Genomic DNA, 18,320 nt, shown 5'->3' with positions numbered 1-18,320 from the left:
ATGGAATACAAAATAAATAAATAAATAAAAATAAAAAGTTGTGATCTGCTTACGACGAAGAGACAGTCATCCTGTTGCACAACATAGAATACAACCAAGATACAGTCTACAGCAGGGCTGTTAGCATCGCTGTTTGATGGCTTGTGTAACCGATTTCCATGTTAAATAATTAAAACAATAGACATATAGAGAATAGTTTTATAAGCAATTATCGGTTCTGATTACCTGGAATGTGTCTACCCCCAAACAAGTTGACAGTATTTACTTAATTATCTGGAAGTTGCTGGTTTAGATCCCATGTCAGTCTGCCTTAGTATTCTCCGAAGTGTAGGGAAAACACCAGAATGCATTTGAGCATAGCAATATAGTCAGAGCGTCCTCCAAAAGCAGATACTTCTTGCTGATGATTATTATTCACACTAGTGTCAGAAACATTTTGCCAAAGATCATGATGATATCATTACCAGTCACATGATCTTCTGGTAATACGTTCTAAATCTGATTAGACTTGCAATTCACTTACACTATTTTGTGTGTGCTGCTACATGGATACCATAGGTCCGTAGCATAGAGTGTGAGTCCAGCAATTGCAAGCAACATGCATGTGTTTGTTTTGTATGCATGGTGTTACTGTACATACAAAAACATAAAAAAGAGATGTTTCTGTATGGATTCTAATTTCTTTTACCTTATCTTACGCAAAATGTTTGTTGGCTACGGATATCAATTCTCAATAGTCTTATCACGAAAAGAACATCGTCCAATTTGAGTTAAGAACTTACTAGTAACAACTCTAGCATTAAATTAATGTTTTGGGGAAGTCTTCTATTTAGTTAGTAAGAAGGGATGTGTGTTACAGCGCTTCCACATGCAAAGGAGGGTTTACTGCTATCAATTGTGGCTAGCAACCCTGTAACATGCACGGGTTGAATATAACTTTCTCATTTCGATCTTTGTTTTTCTTTCTAGAAAGTCGCATGTGGACCTTTTTTGTGATTCAGCACCCATAGTTTACGCCACATGGCTGAACAAAACACATATTTAATGATCCCATCTCTCTGGTCAGACTGTCAGTATGACAGTACTTACTGTATATTTGTCATTGCTTATGTCTAAGAACTTTTTTTTTCGAGTAATAAATTCCCGCTGCACGGAAAAACTCTGCTAGCGTGAGTAGTATGTCATTTCTGACGTTATTCTTGATATTTAGATCGACACGTAATAAAAGACTTTTACAATGCGTGAGTGCTTTGCAACGCCGCTCCTATAGCGACTACTTCGCGCTACAGCATGACACGTGGCCATTCACACAGAGACCATCACACAGCTTACTATCTGAAGTATGGACAGTAGGATGCATGCGTTCATGTTACAAACGAAACGTTTCAGAAGTAAATTCCAGAGCTGAAAATTATTCAATTGATGTCCACACTATTCTAACTCATACTTCCAATTCGCATCAAAGGTGAGGCTTCCACATGTGGATGAATCTTAGTAGACGACGTGAAAAAAAGTTGCGTTTGAAAACGCGAAAAAATTGAAAAAAGTAAACAGTAACTCGTGGCTCGATAATACTTATATATATGTGTAGTCCTGTGCAACACGATCAGGAAATGCAGTCTTTATTAATACTGCCCACAGATTTATGAAATGAGATTTTGCTCTGTAGTGACTTCATAGTGGAGCATGAATCACGGAAATAGTAGAAGGGCTTAGCATGATTCAGGATAAAGCTCTAAGTCAAAGCAATACTTTCCACTAGAAGGTCATTTCCTTTGCGCATGTGTAACCCTTTGTCTGTTCTTTCACACATGTGACATTGAATTCATCTACAGTACTGATTATGAAAATACAGAAATTTAAGCTAAAATGAAACAGCTGATATATTTTAAAAATTTGACAGTTTCCTGCAAACAAGGTAAGAAAAAGAGCAGTACACGATCAAAATGTTCGTCATCTGAAAACTTATATCATAAATGTTAATTGTTCTTGAGCAGAAGAAACTACGTTTTGCTACGGAACCAGCGTGAATCCCTGAAAACTCCTACAGTGAAAGAATACATAAATTATTTTGGGAGGTGGGGTTGTATCAAGCTACAATAAACAGGGATTCGTCGTAAATTATTACAACGTTCTTTTTTTACTTTTTCTGATATTTTTGTTTCATAATTACTCGGGAAAATAGGAAATAGAAAGTATTAATGTTAGCTATTTTTGTGAAGTATATTCTTGGATGAAACAGATGTAAATTTCGTGGTTCTATATTTGAGGTTTTCAAATGCTAGTATTGCTAAAATCTGTGGATTAATGTATATTATCTCTGGCCAAATAGTTTCCGTCAAAGTTTGTTGATATTTTGAAGGGCGCTAAGTTAAAATTTTGCTGCAAGAAAACAAGAGTATGTGACGGTGTAGAACTGTAAGTAGTAAGCACACGTAAATATATCTGTGATTTTGACGTGTAACTCTTAAGCCTTAAAGAGAAAGAAATGAGTTTAATTTAAACACGATAGTTAATTTATATGGAAAACAAAACTTTATTCTGTTATAATGACAGCTGCTTATCCGATTTCACCAGGATGTAATTTCATTTTCAGCCCACGGAATATAGTAAAGTACCAAATATGGCAATAACTTTCTTCAGAAAATCATTGAAGTAGCCTTACATTAGCAGTGACGACGTTTACGTGTTACGAATAATTGCTATACCGCCAATATGAATTTGAATAAGAGATGATATGCGTTAAAGGCGAAAGAAAAATGAAGAAAATAGACGGTTAATAGTTAAACCCAGAAGTAAACTTCTTAAGAGTTATTGGTGTCATTCTAAGGGAAAACCAGGTTTCTGAAGAAAGTGTGCATGATATGGTTAGCACACTGTTGAACTGGCTGTACTATAGCATTTTGTCTACAGAATTCGGTTAGCAGTCAGCGTACCACGTAAACATTCGTGTAGTTCCAAATCGCCGTAATGAATGTCCCCGTCGCCAGAAAAGAATCGCATAGCTAAGAATTGTGTATACATGGGAATAGGATGTCACTACAAAACACCGGCTGTTGTATTCTAATGACATAACCTTAATGGCATAACATGCTTTTAACATTCTCTTCGCCAGTATCCTCATGTGTATCCTCATCTAGATATGATGGGGTTTCCAACAGACTACTGAATACTTGTTCCCGTAAAATAACTACTGTCTTTCTGAAATATGTAAGGCATCATTAATTCAGAGCATTTTCCAGAGAGACTGAAATGTAACTTTTGTAAATCCCTCTATAAGAAAGGTGGTAGAGATGTCAGTAACTAACGGTCTCTTTCACCACTGACATCATTTTCCCAAAATTTTTTTATATGATCGTGTATTCTAGAATAGCACCCCAACTATATCGTCAAACAATCACAGTTTGGGCAACTGATAACGCCATTGACACATTCGCTCACCAAATTTTACAAGCACAGAATAATAAAATAGTACCAGTTGGTATTTTCTGTGATCGATCTAAGGCATTTGACTGTGTTACTCATAGTATTCTCGTGGGTAAACATAAGTTTTTTGGAATTGATTGTAATATCAAACGAATGGATAATGTCATATCTAACTAAATCAGTGCAGAAGGGTCTGCATATAAACAGCAGACTGAAGTGGGACTTCCATAGTATTTTCTTCCCACAAAACAAAAAAGTATTCTATGCATAGAAGCACACTATTAGAATTGCGGGGAGTCTATCCTAGGCACTTGTGTAGAAATCTATTTAGAAGTCTTCAAATCCTTAAAACAACTGTGTAATATTTTTTTCCATGATGTGCTTTGTTACTAAAACCAGCAACTTACTCAAAACCAGTAGTTCATTCCAACATTCGGAGGAAGCTTGATAAACAATATGGAAAAAAAGGGGGAAGGGCAATGGTGCAGAAGGGGTTCTGTACAGTGGCATCACAGATTAAAGATGTGGTTGGAAACATACCCAAGTTGAAAGAAAAACGAGAGAGATGTTGTATTATAGACGAATTTCTTAATCACAATGCATAATCTGATTCCTAGTATATGTGCAGCATAACTTAAAATCAAATATAATTACAAAACATGCTTACCCTGCGCAACACAGTCTCAACCATCTCACAAATAAGAGTGTCCTCTAATAAAAGCTCATAAACTAACATTACACAAGCCTCCCTGCAGAACAAACTTCAGCACAATTATGACGTACATGGTATAATCCCATCTGGCAATACAGAAAACTTCAATTGACCTGTCCATTCATGCCTTTAGAACAGACTGGCACCTTATGTAGGCCTGCCAACTTCATATTTTGTAATTTTTGTGTCGTGTAGTTGACTTATTGCTCTGCAGTGGGCCACAGTATCATTGTGCTGGCTATATAATTCATTGTTGGTGCTACACCAGTTTTAGGGAAACATTTTTGCAGCTTTTCTACAATACCTGAAAAGTGCAAGAGAATGCCTCTCATAGCGTAATACTGCTCCCAACAGCCTTCATCTGTGGCGCGCTGCAATTTTCGAGCTGCCATTCACCTTGATGATGGCGTTTGTCGTGATGACCATTGACCTAGTGTACCAAAAATGTGATTCACCCAAAGAGCCAACATGTTTTCCATTGATTGACAGTCAAATCCAGATGGTGCTGTGTCCATTGCAATCATAATTGACAATCTCATCGAGTCAACATGTGTACACGTAGGGGTGATCTGCCACAGAGCTCGACATTCAAAAATGTACAACATATGGTGTACTCTGATACTCTTGCACGTGCACCAGCAATGTGCTCTTTTGGTAGAGATGCCACAGATCACCGTCTATCCTACTTTACGGAGCAGACAAGCCTCTGAACCCCACGTTCTGTGATGAGTCGAGGACGTCCAACCATTTAGTGCCTAGTGGTAGTTTCACTGTCCTTTTACATCTTTGCAGCGATGCTCATGATAGTAGCATTTGTGAACATTCAACCAGCTTCACCATTTTTGACAGACTCGTTCACAGGTTCTGTGTAATAATAAACTACCCTTTGTCAAAGTCACTTATCGCAATGGATTTCCCGATTTGCAGCTCATATATTCACTAGGACGATCCCTCGTGTGTGACTGCTCCGCTCATATACTTTTGTTACTGTGTTTGGCTTATCAGTGTATGAAGCATACAAGTAATACACAACACCTAACAAATAGCACCACACCAATCCAGTTGTGCACTTACATCACTTGAACGCAGATTCGAAACATTGATGTTCAACAATACAGTGCGACAAAGTACTTCATATCTTCCTATTTAAGCACAGTCCATTTGAAGTACGCTGGCAAACATGTCACCTAACACACACTGTTATATTATGGGTCAAAACTGATGGACAATACCCTACATTTCATATGCTCTCAATGGTCTGTCATTAAGTTTACAGCAGATTCAGTGAAATCGTAGAGCAAAACTTCCCAATAACATAACACAGCATTAGAAAGATCCAAGCAGTGGGATCAAAACATTGATACAGGGAAGGTTCAAAGAAGAGTTCCATGGCACAACAACTTAGATGATTTAATATCGTATATTTGTCTATTTGAATAACTTCTTTTTGCTGTTAATACTGTCCTCAAAAGCATCTAACTATTGATAAACAACCGCATGAGGGGATTACAGAAGCGTCCGACTCCACCCGTCTGCTTTGACTTATGACGTCGCCAAATTGGTGGAAACGACCATTCTCAACGTCTCCAATATGGCGCCTATGACGTCATTACATAAACACAACAAACACGGAAATACATATAAAACCAACAAACACATGTCCCTCCAAAAACATAATCAGACTAACAAGACCAGCACGAGAAGTTGGGGGTTTTTGGGTGGGGACAAACTAAATATAAACACATACAGACACACACCATGATCCCAAACCATACAAAATGACGACATAAAAGTGCTACAAAATTCCCAAATACCGCTACACTTACAATATCGACAGGAATCGGTCACTTCCCTTCACCTACATAGCTCAACCACAATTGTCAATACCACCAAATAAAAACCAAAAATTATAATCACACGGCAACTGTCAGTACCACAAAGCCAACACCTCAAACAACAAAAATTGGGAATCGGACACTTCCCTTGACCTATATAGGTCAACAGCAGCCCACGATACCAAAACACAGCAGCCCACGATATCAAAACACACAGCCACAACGACAAATTAGAATCGGTCACTTCCCATGACCTATATAGGTCAACAGCAGCTCACGATACCAAAACACAGCTACGACGACTATTTGGAATCATTCACTTCCCATGACCCATATAGGACAACAGCAGCTCGCGATACCAAAACACTCGTAGCTGATGATGATGATGATGATGATGTCACATTGGAATCGGTCACTTCTCATGACCTATACAGCTCAAATACAACTGACGATACCAAAAAAATTGAAATCGAGTACTTCCCCTAAGATACATATATCAACCACAAGTTCCGATACCAAACCATCAACCACCAATATATGCAGTAAATAACACTGACCCAACAACACATAAAAACCCCACTGAACATCATAACATGCAAACAATAAACACCCAAAAAAAAAACGACTACTTACCACAAAAAAGTTTCGGCACTACACACTAGGTCAGCCACCCCAATCACACACACGCACACACACATAAAATAAAAATAAAAAAAAACCACTGGCATATTCTGCTTGCATATGCCGCTTTTCACTATCTCCGCCACAAGCCCAAAAAGTTGAGGAAACTTAATGAAGGACAACATGTCGTCCCCCATTTCAGCCTTCAGACGCGTACTATTAAACTTAGAAGTCATATCCATACCTAACAAAACAAGACACAAATTGAATTAAACGACTTACCACACGACAAAGAATAAACCAGTAACATCAAATGACACCACAATGGAAACTTAATTCTTAACTCACTGAAACTAATTTCCGTTTTTCTATAACAGTCACAACTGATAAATGCACACTTCAGGCACCGACACCCAAATGAACCCAATACACCACATAACACACGGGGCATACACACACCATCAGAGGACACCACCAACAGCAACAAGACAACATCTACAAACACATGAGTCATAAACTAAAATCCGTGCCATCGTGACGTCACACAGCACAACACCCTTACGTCACGGGTCAAAGCCGACGGGTGGTATCGGACGCCTCCGTTGACTCCCACATGAGTGTTTTCTTCATACATGCTGTTACTTTAAAGGACTGCGAGCCATGCGCTAACAATCAACAATACTAACCTCTGCATTATCAAATTTATATGCACAGATGGTTCTAAGTTGTCTGCAGAATTTGTCTTTTTGTGTATGATAATTATTTTCTGGGCATAAGGCTGTGGTCCAATGCATAATTTTCTGCCTGACATTTCATCTTCTACTGGTGGAGACATCATCAGAGGCTTTAACATTTCAGAAAGCAGTTACAGCCTCAAGCAAGCTCAAGAAGCCAAACTGTTTATATGTATCCACACAACATTCAGTTTGTGAGGTCGACTGGCGCCCGAGATCACGGAGTCATGTTGACGTATGCTATGGAGTTTGTGGTGGGGAAGAGTTGGTGCACTAAGACCCACAACTTGTCTAATTTGAATCCTCCTCCTTTTCTGTTAAAGTTGTTTTTATGCATTTGATTTTCTGTGGCCATATTAATGAGTAGATCTTGATAAAACCATAGTGTCAGAAAAATGGATGTTGTGGTTCCTTGGTCCCAGCTCATGATCTGCCATTCCCGATTTATCTGTATTGCACAGGCAACAATGCATCTTGTGTTCCTGAAAGTGAGGTCAGCGCTTATTTTTGTAGCTCATATTTACATTTGACCAGTAGCACCAGGTATTTGATATATTCCTGTTGTGCAAGTGGCAAGCATATCCTTTGCAGTGTACAAATATTCGCACACCTTTCTTTTGGTTTCAACACTGCATCAACTCCATGTTTGCTGAGTATTCTGCTGATGCGATCTGTGACAGTTTTTATAAATGGAGGCAAAATTTTCCTTTTAGTTGGCTCTTTCTCATTAGAAGCTTTGGACCTTTTAGGGTGTTGTGCCATATTTATCTCTTTGTCAGAATAGATGTTTTTTCTGAAGGTAGTTCTTAAATGATTGAGCATGCCCTCCAAGTACTGTGGTTCACAGATTCTTCCAGCCCAGTCCACCAAGGTTTTTATGACTCCTCTTTTCTGCTTGGGGTGGTAATTGGAATTTCTGTGAAGGTATCTATCTGTGTGTTTACCTTTCTGTAGACCTTATGTCTTTAAGTTCTATTAGGTTTTCTAAGCACCTGTACATCCAAAAATTGGGATTAACATTATTCAGAAAATTTAGAATTACAAGAGTTCCTCTTCTCCATGAGGCCATGTAATGAAAATATCAACCACATAAACTGATACCAACATGAGGGCTTTTTATTTTTGTCTGAAGGGCTTCTTCTTCAAATGTTTCCATATAAAAATTTGCTACAGCCGTGTGAATAGTGGTCATTGAAAGCCTACATTATGTGGTATAGCATTTGTCAAAATTTGTATAATCCCAGAGGCACTAGAAACTCTGGAATTGATCAAAACACTTGAAGTCCTTACTTACTGAAATTACCCAGTGAACTGCAACCCATGCTCCACATATGCTCAGCAGATAAATTGCTTCAAATATTTGAGTTACAATAGCAGCAGAAGGAAGCTAGGAAAGTATCATGCACCGCTAAGAGAATGTTTGTCTTCCTTGAGGTGAAGAAACTGACAACACTAGTCTTTTCATTTCAGTAGAGTTCAGTGTTATTTCCTCCTAGCCATAAAAACAAGACATTCGTTTTCACTTACTTCATTGAGGGTATACTTCCGAATGACAAAAACATCTTTCCACATTGGATGCAGGGTTCATAAGTGTTTCATTCATTCATTCATTCATTCATTCAGTTAATCATGGTGTTCTACAGATTTCACGAATGAGAACCTTTAGGGATAAGGAATGAGTTAAGGTATACTTAAGTGAAATACAAACAAGCCTTTAATTCTACATGGTTTCAACAATAAACTATCAGTATAATGCTTAACTCTATTTGTGCTTATGCTCACTAAATTTAGCCTGGTGTACCGTCATTAGAAGGAAAACTGCTGCTCCCTATGTTATATTAAATAGCTGCTGCATATCTCTGATTGGCAGCTTAATATTTACTTAATTTCAATGATATTTCTCAAAGAAAATAGGTACCTGGATCTGTAAACAGTCCTTTCGCGATGCTTTACTACTTGTTATTCAGCTGTACAACAAACACTACTTCCTGCTGTGTAGCTGACAGATCTTTTCAGTCCACAATTATAGATATCAAAATAATCTGTAGGTGGGGTGGCTAATGGCATAGTTTTTCAGTTTTTGGTACAATTTATAAAAGGCTGCCAGTTTCTTTATTTATGTTGTTTTAGAGCTTGTTGAATGCCTTTATCTCAGAGTACATAACCCCTCTCTGAAAGTCTACCTGCAGACTACATGCCTGTCTTGTGTTGTGATTGTGTAGATAGCAGTTCAGCTAAAACTGTTGTTGGCAACAAAAATCATCAAGGAGTAAATTTACTCACATGTGAATGTAAGAATTCCAAAACCCTTAAAAAGTCCTCTGCAGAATGAGCAGTTATCTACTTTACACAATATTTTTAGTGCTCCTTTCTGTTGGATAATCACTCACTTACTTTGGGTTCACTGCCTTAGAAGATAATTTCCTGAGATAGCAGGAAGTAAAAATATGCGGAAGTCAACATTCTTTCCTTTAGTTCAGTGCAGTGATAGATACTTGTAAAGCATAAAACATTCTGAACTTAGCCTATCCAGTTTATCTGTGTGTTGACTGTATTTTAATCATTGCCCAGGTGGCTCCAAGGAATTTTACACACCATCTTTCATTTAGTGTATGGCCTTTTTTTTTTTTTTCAAAAATTGCATAATGTATTTGTGACATTAAGATTGAAACTGTTTGGATTGAACCAGTTGTAGGCCTGCTCAGCTATAATCTGAGTTGTGTCTGCTTGAACCCTTGAAATCTGATAAAGTAACGTAAAAAAGTGAAGAGAACAGCTGGCCGGTGTGACCGAGCGGTTCTAGGCGCTTCAGTCTGGAACCGCGTGACCGCTACCGTCACAGGTTCGAATCCTGCCTCAGGCATGGATGTGTGTAATGTCCTTAGGTTAGTTAGGTTTAAGTAGTTGTAAGTTCTAGGGGACTAATGACCTCAGATGTTAAGTCCCAATTGTGCTCAGAGCCATTTTTTTTTAAAGAGAACAATTTTGAGCATTTGCATCATATGTTGTTTACTTTGTACAATGTATTTAATTTCCTGTATGAACAGAATAAATTGTAATATACATTCCATGAATCCTGTTGTCTTATACCTACCACAGTGTCTGCTTGTGTGGTTCCTCCTCATTTTGTTACATTTATGTGCAATACACTGTGGATGGAAGCCTGTGTCCAACACCATCAGTCACCATGGCAACAGATCATTGCAGTCATAGGAGACAAGGCCTGTCTGTGCGGTAACTAACTCCATCTGCTCCGCTGGCAATTGTGGCAATTAGACACGGTCACAGAATATCAAAAATTGCTTTTATGCATTTGTAATCATGCTCACTTCCCTGCATGTGTCCACAAGGGAATAGTGATTCACATTTGTGTCGAGAACATATAACCTGCAACTGTCCTGGAAAATCCAAGCTATGCTAGTGGGGCTCAATCATTTTGAATGTAGGTGCTCCTGAAATGTGCTGCAACTCGTAGCACCTAGTGGAGGTTGCATCTGGAATTTGGGTGGGAGCAATATGCAGAGCACTTGTTAGCACTATTGTGAAAATATATGTGGAACCAGTATCACTATGTCCTCTCTCTCTCAGATGTAGGTAGAACTCTGATTAATGTCAGCTGTGGGCTCATGTACTAGAAACAGCTGATGTTTGGGACTCCTCTGAACAGCCATTGTTCACTTGCTGTGACACTGTCATGTCCCTCTGTGTGTGCTTGGCACTCTTTGACGACCTATTGCTATGTTGGAGAGGTGAATGGCTGCTGTCACTGTAACTGTCACTGCCTCCATTGTAGTAATGCTACAGTTCTGTGAGTGCAAAAATCTGATAAACTACAAGTAACCTGTGCTCTCGTGTATCGCCTTCAAAAGAAATCTTGTAAACTTCTATGTGTGCAAGCAATTTATTTTACCATATAGTCCACAGTGTTAGTGCTGAACCAGTTAACTCATGTAGATGCCTCCAGAACTGGAACAGCATTCTGCCATCCAACTTCTCGTAATAAACCACCTACCACGTCTGTTGCTTAGGTGATATGGACAAACATTGTCATGAAGCAGCCTTAGCTATGTCAAATTTGCCTGTGGCTGGAGGAGATAGTATCACATAGCTATGGGAATGCATTGTCACCAACACTCCATGATAAGACAGAAAACTTTGACAAACTGTTTACTGGATCATGACCAGTGAAAATATCTCTGCAATAGCAAATCATGTTTGTAGATATTCCACTTGAAATGGAGGTAACTTTGATGGTGAATATCGTGATGACAACACATTGTGGAAAACATTTTCATATGGTGCTAGGTTATGTGGTCCAAGGGTGTCAGCATACAGGATCCCATAGATCATGCATGCCATGTGAGAAAAACTGAAATTCTTGTTGTATTACTTAGCAGGCTGTGCTCCACATAATGGGAGAAATGGATTCAGTTGCACTGTTCCTGGTCCAGAAGCACAAGGGTATGGACTGGGGAGTTGTCATGTTGTTAAATTGTGTGGAAATCAGAATCAAGTCACATGAATGCTGTCATGTACCAGGGAAACCTGCTTTGTATTGTCTGTGGAGTCACTGGCCTATTTCATATCATTCACTACACAGTGATACACACTGAGATCACTCTGTTGCTAAAATGGTCCAAGCAACCTTTGTTTGATGGAGCAGTCCATAGTTCCAGTGCAGCACTCCGTTGTGAGTTTGGGATGTAACTGAAAAATCACCATGCTTGTCCTATAGGAAACTGGTTCGATGAGGTATCCAAAATAACACTCGTGGATGAGAGAATGAAATTTTGATACTTTTTTACAGTTAGTGCGGACAATCGCCCTGCCACATTAGCTACAAGTCAGATACAAAGAACGGAGCAAACCACTCTTAAGTAACAAAGAAGAAACATCACACCAAATAAAACTGGTCACTCTAAGATTAATGAGAGATCGGATTAGAGTCTGTTTTCATTCCATAGACCCAAAGATGAGATGATTCTTGTGGGTGTGAAACAAGTCATAAAGTATAGCATAAAAAAAGAACATTTGAATATAATACTCACTTCTGTGCTCTTTTGTCACAAGATTGTCAAAATATATAAATATATTACAGTAAACTGGAACTGCTAATATTTGTGGAATTAATACACTGTCAGAATGAAACATAGTTATGCTCATTTCATATATGTATCATACACAAAATACGTAATCTTGGCTGTTGTGACCTAGTGAAACTGAAATCTAACAGACATTTTTACTTCAGCTAGTCTAACAGTTGCTGTTAAGATATGAATCTACAGAATATAAGGAGTTGCCTATCAAAAAGTCTTTCAAACTCTGTTTAAACTGTTCAAATAAAGCACAGTTTAAACAAAGTTTAAACATGTGCAACTGATATCGATCAGTAAAAACTCCCCACATTTTTGTCAACAAAAAACATCACTAATTTTGCCCCTTTATTATTGTAACTAGTAGATTAATAATGTAGTGCAGTTAACTACATCCTAATAATGGTCAAATTTGTATCATATCAATGGAAAATTATGTTAACAATACAAGCAAGCATTCGAGTTTTATAACTTTCCTTTAACATCATTGGATGATCACATGTGTAGATTAAGAACAACAGTGTCCCATATGAAAGCTTTTTATACTCAATATGAGTAAGTCAAGATCTGACATTACTTGCATACTACAAAAATACTGTAGTGTTTTAAGGAAAGCCATTAAAATATTCAGAAGTATGCATGTCATGACAGAAACAAATAATGCAGATAGTAAGATTAAAACTATACAGGACATTGTCAACTGGGAGACAGGATAGCCAGTCAGTTTATGAGATTCTATAACAATTAAACTAAATGACAGTGTTTTGACTGATAATTCACAAGCTGCAAGTACTTTTAACAATCACTTTCTAAATGTAGCAGTAAATAGAGGATTAAATGGTTCAAATGAAAAAGCAAGAGAATGTATTAAAAATGTCATTCCACAAAACCTTAAGCCACTAGAAGTAGCACCACCATCCTTCACTGAACTTAATATAATTCTAAAAATTCTAAAAAACAAAAACTTGTGGGGTGTTGATGGATTTTTTGACACAATTCTGAAAAGTTGTTCCAACTTAATAAGCAATGTCATGAGTGATACAGGCAGTTGATATTTGGCCTAGGGAATTTTTCCAGACAGGTTGCAATGTGCAATTATTAAACCACCTCACAAGAAAGGGGACAAGACAGTCTTAAACAATTATTGTGCAATTTATTTGCGGATGTCTTTTCACAAAATATTTGGAAAAGTAATGTACTCAATAGTAGTTGCACACTTAAACAGAAACAACTTACTTAGCATACCACAGTTTGGTTTCCAGAAAGATTGCTTGACTGAGAATGACACTCAAGTTTCATGGAATTAGTGGCTTTTCACACAGCTGATCTGAATCGTACTTGACAAACAGAAAGTGAAAGGTTGTGCTGAATAATTCAGACAGTATCACAAAGCTTGAAAATTTTAGTGACTAGGATAAAATTCACAAAGGGAGTCTCACAGGGTACAGTTTTGGGTCCACTCATATTCCTCGTATATGTGAATGACTTTCCACTTAACATTCAACAAGCAAAATTGGTACTTTTTGAAGGTGATACTAGTGTTGTTGTAAATCCCACTTGAGAGAAAGCAACAGAAGAATTAGAAAATGATGTTTTCCAATGAATTATTAAGTGATTCTCTAAAAATGGGCTCTCCCTATCTCCCTTAAATAAATAAAAAAACAACACTACATTCAGTTATGTATAAAAAATAGTCATACCAACAACTGATGTAGCGCATGAACAGGAACCAGTAAGTAGGGTAGAATGCCCCAAATTTTTGGGTGTACGCATTGATGAAAACTTGAACTGGACCAAGCATATTACTAAGCTTCTCAAACAATTAAGTTCAACTACTTAAGTTCAACTACTTTTGCTCTTCAGCTAATTGCTGATCTTGGAAACAGATATATCAGCCTCCTGACATATTTTGCTAATTTCCACTCAGTGTTACACGGGAAAATTTTCTGGGGCAACTCATCACTTACAAAGAAAGTATCGATTGCACAAAAGCAAGCAGTAAGAGTAATGTGTGGTGGTCACGCCCAAATATCGTGTATGTACCTCTTCAAGGAGATAGGCATTTTAACTGCGCCATCACTTCTACATATTTTCACTAATGAAGTTTGTCATAAACAATCCATCACAATTTAAGAACTACAACAGTAGAGAGAAAAATGACCTTTATTATACGTTTTGATATCCTGTAAACTGACTTGACCCACTTCATTTTTATAAAATAATCATTCAAATGATTATCTGTAGAACATGAAACTAACTAGTATGTTTGTAATCGGTAAACCTTACCAGTTTGGAACCATCCTGTGTGATGCTTTATGGCTTACTACTCTTTGTAATGCTTTATATTTGCATCCATTTTATTCACTCTGGTGGTGTAATAGCTAGTTCACTACTTGTAGAATGACAGTACCAGAATAACAGTAAATGGAGCAGAAATATAAATTACCTTGTAACGAAGGCTTATAAAGTGCAGTTACAGAAAAAGTGAAGTTTCCTAGAAGTACAGTATAGAAACCACAAAAAAGTAGGGGGAAATAGGGACAAAGAAATGAAAATAGAGGAGTTAATTCATTCTATAGTTAGACTAAAATTCTCACTGTTTGGATTTTGGAGACAAATATTTCATTTGGCCCACTTGTGCCGTGCAACTGAGATCCAAGTGAATAGGGACAGAATTGACAGAGAAATAAGATTGACACACACATCAGGCCAAGAGTTTTGATGCAGTATTACAAACAGTGTACTTTCTTATATTTAATAAATAACAACTTGAATTTGTCTTTGATACAAGTAGCCCCTTTTGCTATATTTATCTGTTTAAAATTGATTAATAGCACTGATGCTGGTGTTTTTCCTGTAATGATAAGTACTGGAATTCTGTGTTCCACATAGATCATACATAACTCTTTGCTAAAAGATGGTTAGGTGACTAGTTCAATGTGACAAACTAAGCATGACTATACATTTGTGATATTCTGATATAGTAAGTAGCCATTCTGTCGGAAAGGGAACTATACTTATCAATGTCAGTGGTGGCTCATCTGTTGGATATGTCCGATACAACAGATACCACTCATATCTAGAATTCTGTGGGTGCAACAGCTGTTTGATGAAAAAGTTTAAGTGTGGATGCATGACCAATACTACAGTAATCAGAAATCTGCGGGTAGGTGTTAATAGGCAGTGGTAGTTGCAGAGCATCCGATTTCGAGTCCCACTTTGGCACAAATTTTCAACTCTCACCATTACACTGCTGCAATGTCATCTGCAGCTGGAATTGATTATTTTCTCCCTACCTCTTTCCCATCCTATTTACTTTCCATTCCTTTCATCCTAATTATTTATACAGAACTATACCTGAAACAAAATAATCCAACTGCTACATCACCACCATAAATTGGTTTATGAAATTCTTGAGAAAGCCCCTGCAGTTAAGGTGAATCAGACGAGTTCCAGCACTCCAACTACAGAAAGAACATAGGGAAAGAGTACTGTCATTTAGCTCGCTTTTAAAAGTGAAAAACTTGTGTATAATCAAAACAAGAAGTGAGACATGGAAGAAAATGTATCATCCTAAATTAGAGAGAGCTTGAGCTGTCATAGTACATCATTGAAGTCTATGAAATGAGTAATACTGCATTGCATTTGTGCACTATTACTGAGCTTTTGGAAATGTGTAAAAGAATTGGTGTCAGAAGTATGTAATGTTAAAAGAAGCATAAAAATTAGAAAATAAACTGAGTGAGTTGGTCCAGTAGATAATACTCAGGAGAAACCAGTACAAAAATTCACATTGTGTCATCTTAGTGTGTATTTTTTATGATTTCCCCAAATCATTATTGGAAAGGCTGAGATTATTCGTTCATCAAAGCTGCTACAACCCAGCCTCCATCATTGTTGCATCTGAGCTAGCATGTGATGCAAGTCCATGAGCAGATTATAGTTCAGAGTGCAGGTACAGTTCAGCCCTTCTATCCACCACAGCATTAGGAGGGGATGGGTGGCTAGTCTCTTGCCTGAACTGCATTTTACCCTCTGGAAAGATCCCCAATACTCAATTTGACAGTAGACAGAGTGGTCCTGGGGCCATTCTGGAGGGAAAAGAAGAGCAGAAATCGCTGCGCATATCCATGTTTGAACCCGGGTTCCCCAAGGCTGGGGTCAAGTTCTTCAACCACTAGACCATTGCAGCCCAATTTGAGAGAGTGCTCAATTTCAAATATGGATGTAGGGTAATTCCACATCCGATCACTCAGGTCATGCACCCAACATCTCTGATTTTTATGAAACTTTGTATATTTGCTTATACTTGTAACATAAGAAGTTCTGGAAATTCTTTTTGGCCTAAAACTTTATTCTTTATTGAATTTTCAATGTAGTGATGTCCTGATATTGGGATCTGCAGGCATATCCATGCAAAGTGATACTTATCTACAGAAATACTCATAACCCAGGTATATATGAAGCTTTTGATTTGGATTTTTTTTCAGAAGTTGAGAGAGGCATATGATTAACAAGAATGCATTTATTTAAGCAGTAAAGTTATAAAGAAAACTACAAAAAAATATTAATGTAGGTCAACTTAAAGTTTCTAGAAAAAATTATAGGCATGTTGAAAAACACTTATATCACATTTCTCCAATCTACTGGGAATCTAGTTTTGATTTTAAATGATTCCCAAGGTTGTAGGCTTTCTAATAATATAAAAATATTAATGATATTGTTGTGAATGGACACACACACATTTGAAATCAAAAACCTCTTAACTATAATGAAAAACGGGCCATTCCTACTAACTTCATCCAGGCCTGACAGCGACTGCCTTAGATTTTTTTACAGGTATTAACCAGTGTAAAATTTTTTCCTTATATTTCATATACTTTTTTAAGGAAAATGTGGTTAAGCATTCGAAAAGCTTACTCTGTGTCTGAAGCTTTTTATTTGGATTGCATTACTTTAGGAAAAAAACCCAGAACTTTGCTAAGTTTCAAAAAATCACTATCATATTTTTCCAGATATCAGTAAAAGAATGTAACTTTGTGGGGGAAGAAATATTTAGTAACTCGGCCTTGATTTATGGTGACATTGAAAATCAAATTGTTATGGCCCAAACAATGATTTCTTAAATATTCAAAATACTTTTAGGTGGAGCTGTTATCAGGCCAGTTTTTTTTTATTGAAGCTCAAATATGATGCGATTAAAAACAAAAAAAAGGCATGGGTTGTGACAGACATAGGATTTTAATTTATGTCTTAAAATATTTGTAACATTGTTCAGTAGGTCTTTTAAAGCACATCATGTTTAGTACATCTCACGTTTTGTTAAAATAATAAAAGCACAGATCCAAAAGTTGTAGTTAACTTTATTTAGGGGTATCAAATGAGCATATTTAAATGACAATTATTCTACACAGACAAATGTTTAGATTTAAAACATACATGTTCAGCAGTGAAGATTCTTGGAGTTCTCAATTGATAGTTTCAATAGTGTCTTTGTTTTGAATCCATTGTGAGAAATTAGATTCTGTTAACTTCATATCATTTTCATGAAAGTAATCCATTCCTTCTAAGTGTGCTTGATTCAGGTACTCCCAAGGTACATAAAACGTTTTCCAAAGGCACAAGATAATAGTCTTCCTACTCAGGTCAAATGAATGACACTGATGGTCCAGATGAATAGAGAAAAAGTGGTTCAGCATCTCCTCCTCCATCACATACATTCTTGATGAAGGCAAAGTACCACCTGTCATCATATACAGTTGCCACAAAAGAGTTTTGTTGAGGACGGGTACGTGTCCATTGCGGGGCATTTTCATTGAATGAGAAAATCAAGGAAGACCTTTCAGAACAAGTTACTTTTCTTATTTGTAATGGACAACAGGAAAATTGTTTGTAATTG

At 37.2% G+C, this 18,320-nt stretch overlaps 1 protein-coding gene across 5 annotated transcripts in view; it reads left to right on the top strand.

Annotated features, from left to right (window-relative positions):
* Nucleotides 1–2,327: 2,327 nt before the first annotated feature.
* The window catches only part of LOC124721652 (Bardet-Biedl syndrome 2 protein homolog), a 170,057-nt gene continuing 154,064 nt past the window's right edge, over nt 2,328–18,320 (top strand). For 3 of the 5 annotated variants that reach the window (XR_007006367.1, XM_047246721.1, XM_047246719.1), the window contains exon 1: nt 2,328–2,418. The gene's annotated coding sequence lies outside the window, so the exon portion shown is untranslated. The remainder of the gene's footprint in view (nt 2,419–18,320) is intronic. The other 2 variants (XM_047246720.1, XM_047246722.1) reach the window with 2 other exon arrangements.

This window comes from Schistocerca piceifrons, chromosome X, assembly GCF_021461385.2.
Source record: "Schistocerca piceifrons isolate TAMUIC-IGC-003096 chromosome X, iqSchPice1.1, whole genome shotgun sequence".
In the NCBI taxonomy this organism is placed as follows: Eukaryota; Metazoa; Arthropoda; class Insecta; order Orthoptera; family Acrididae; genus Schistocerca; species Schistocerca piceifrons.
This window is presented reverse-complemented; position numbering and strand designations above follow the sequence as displayed.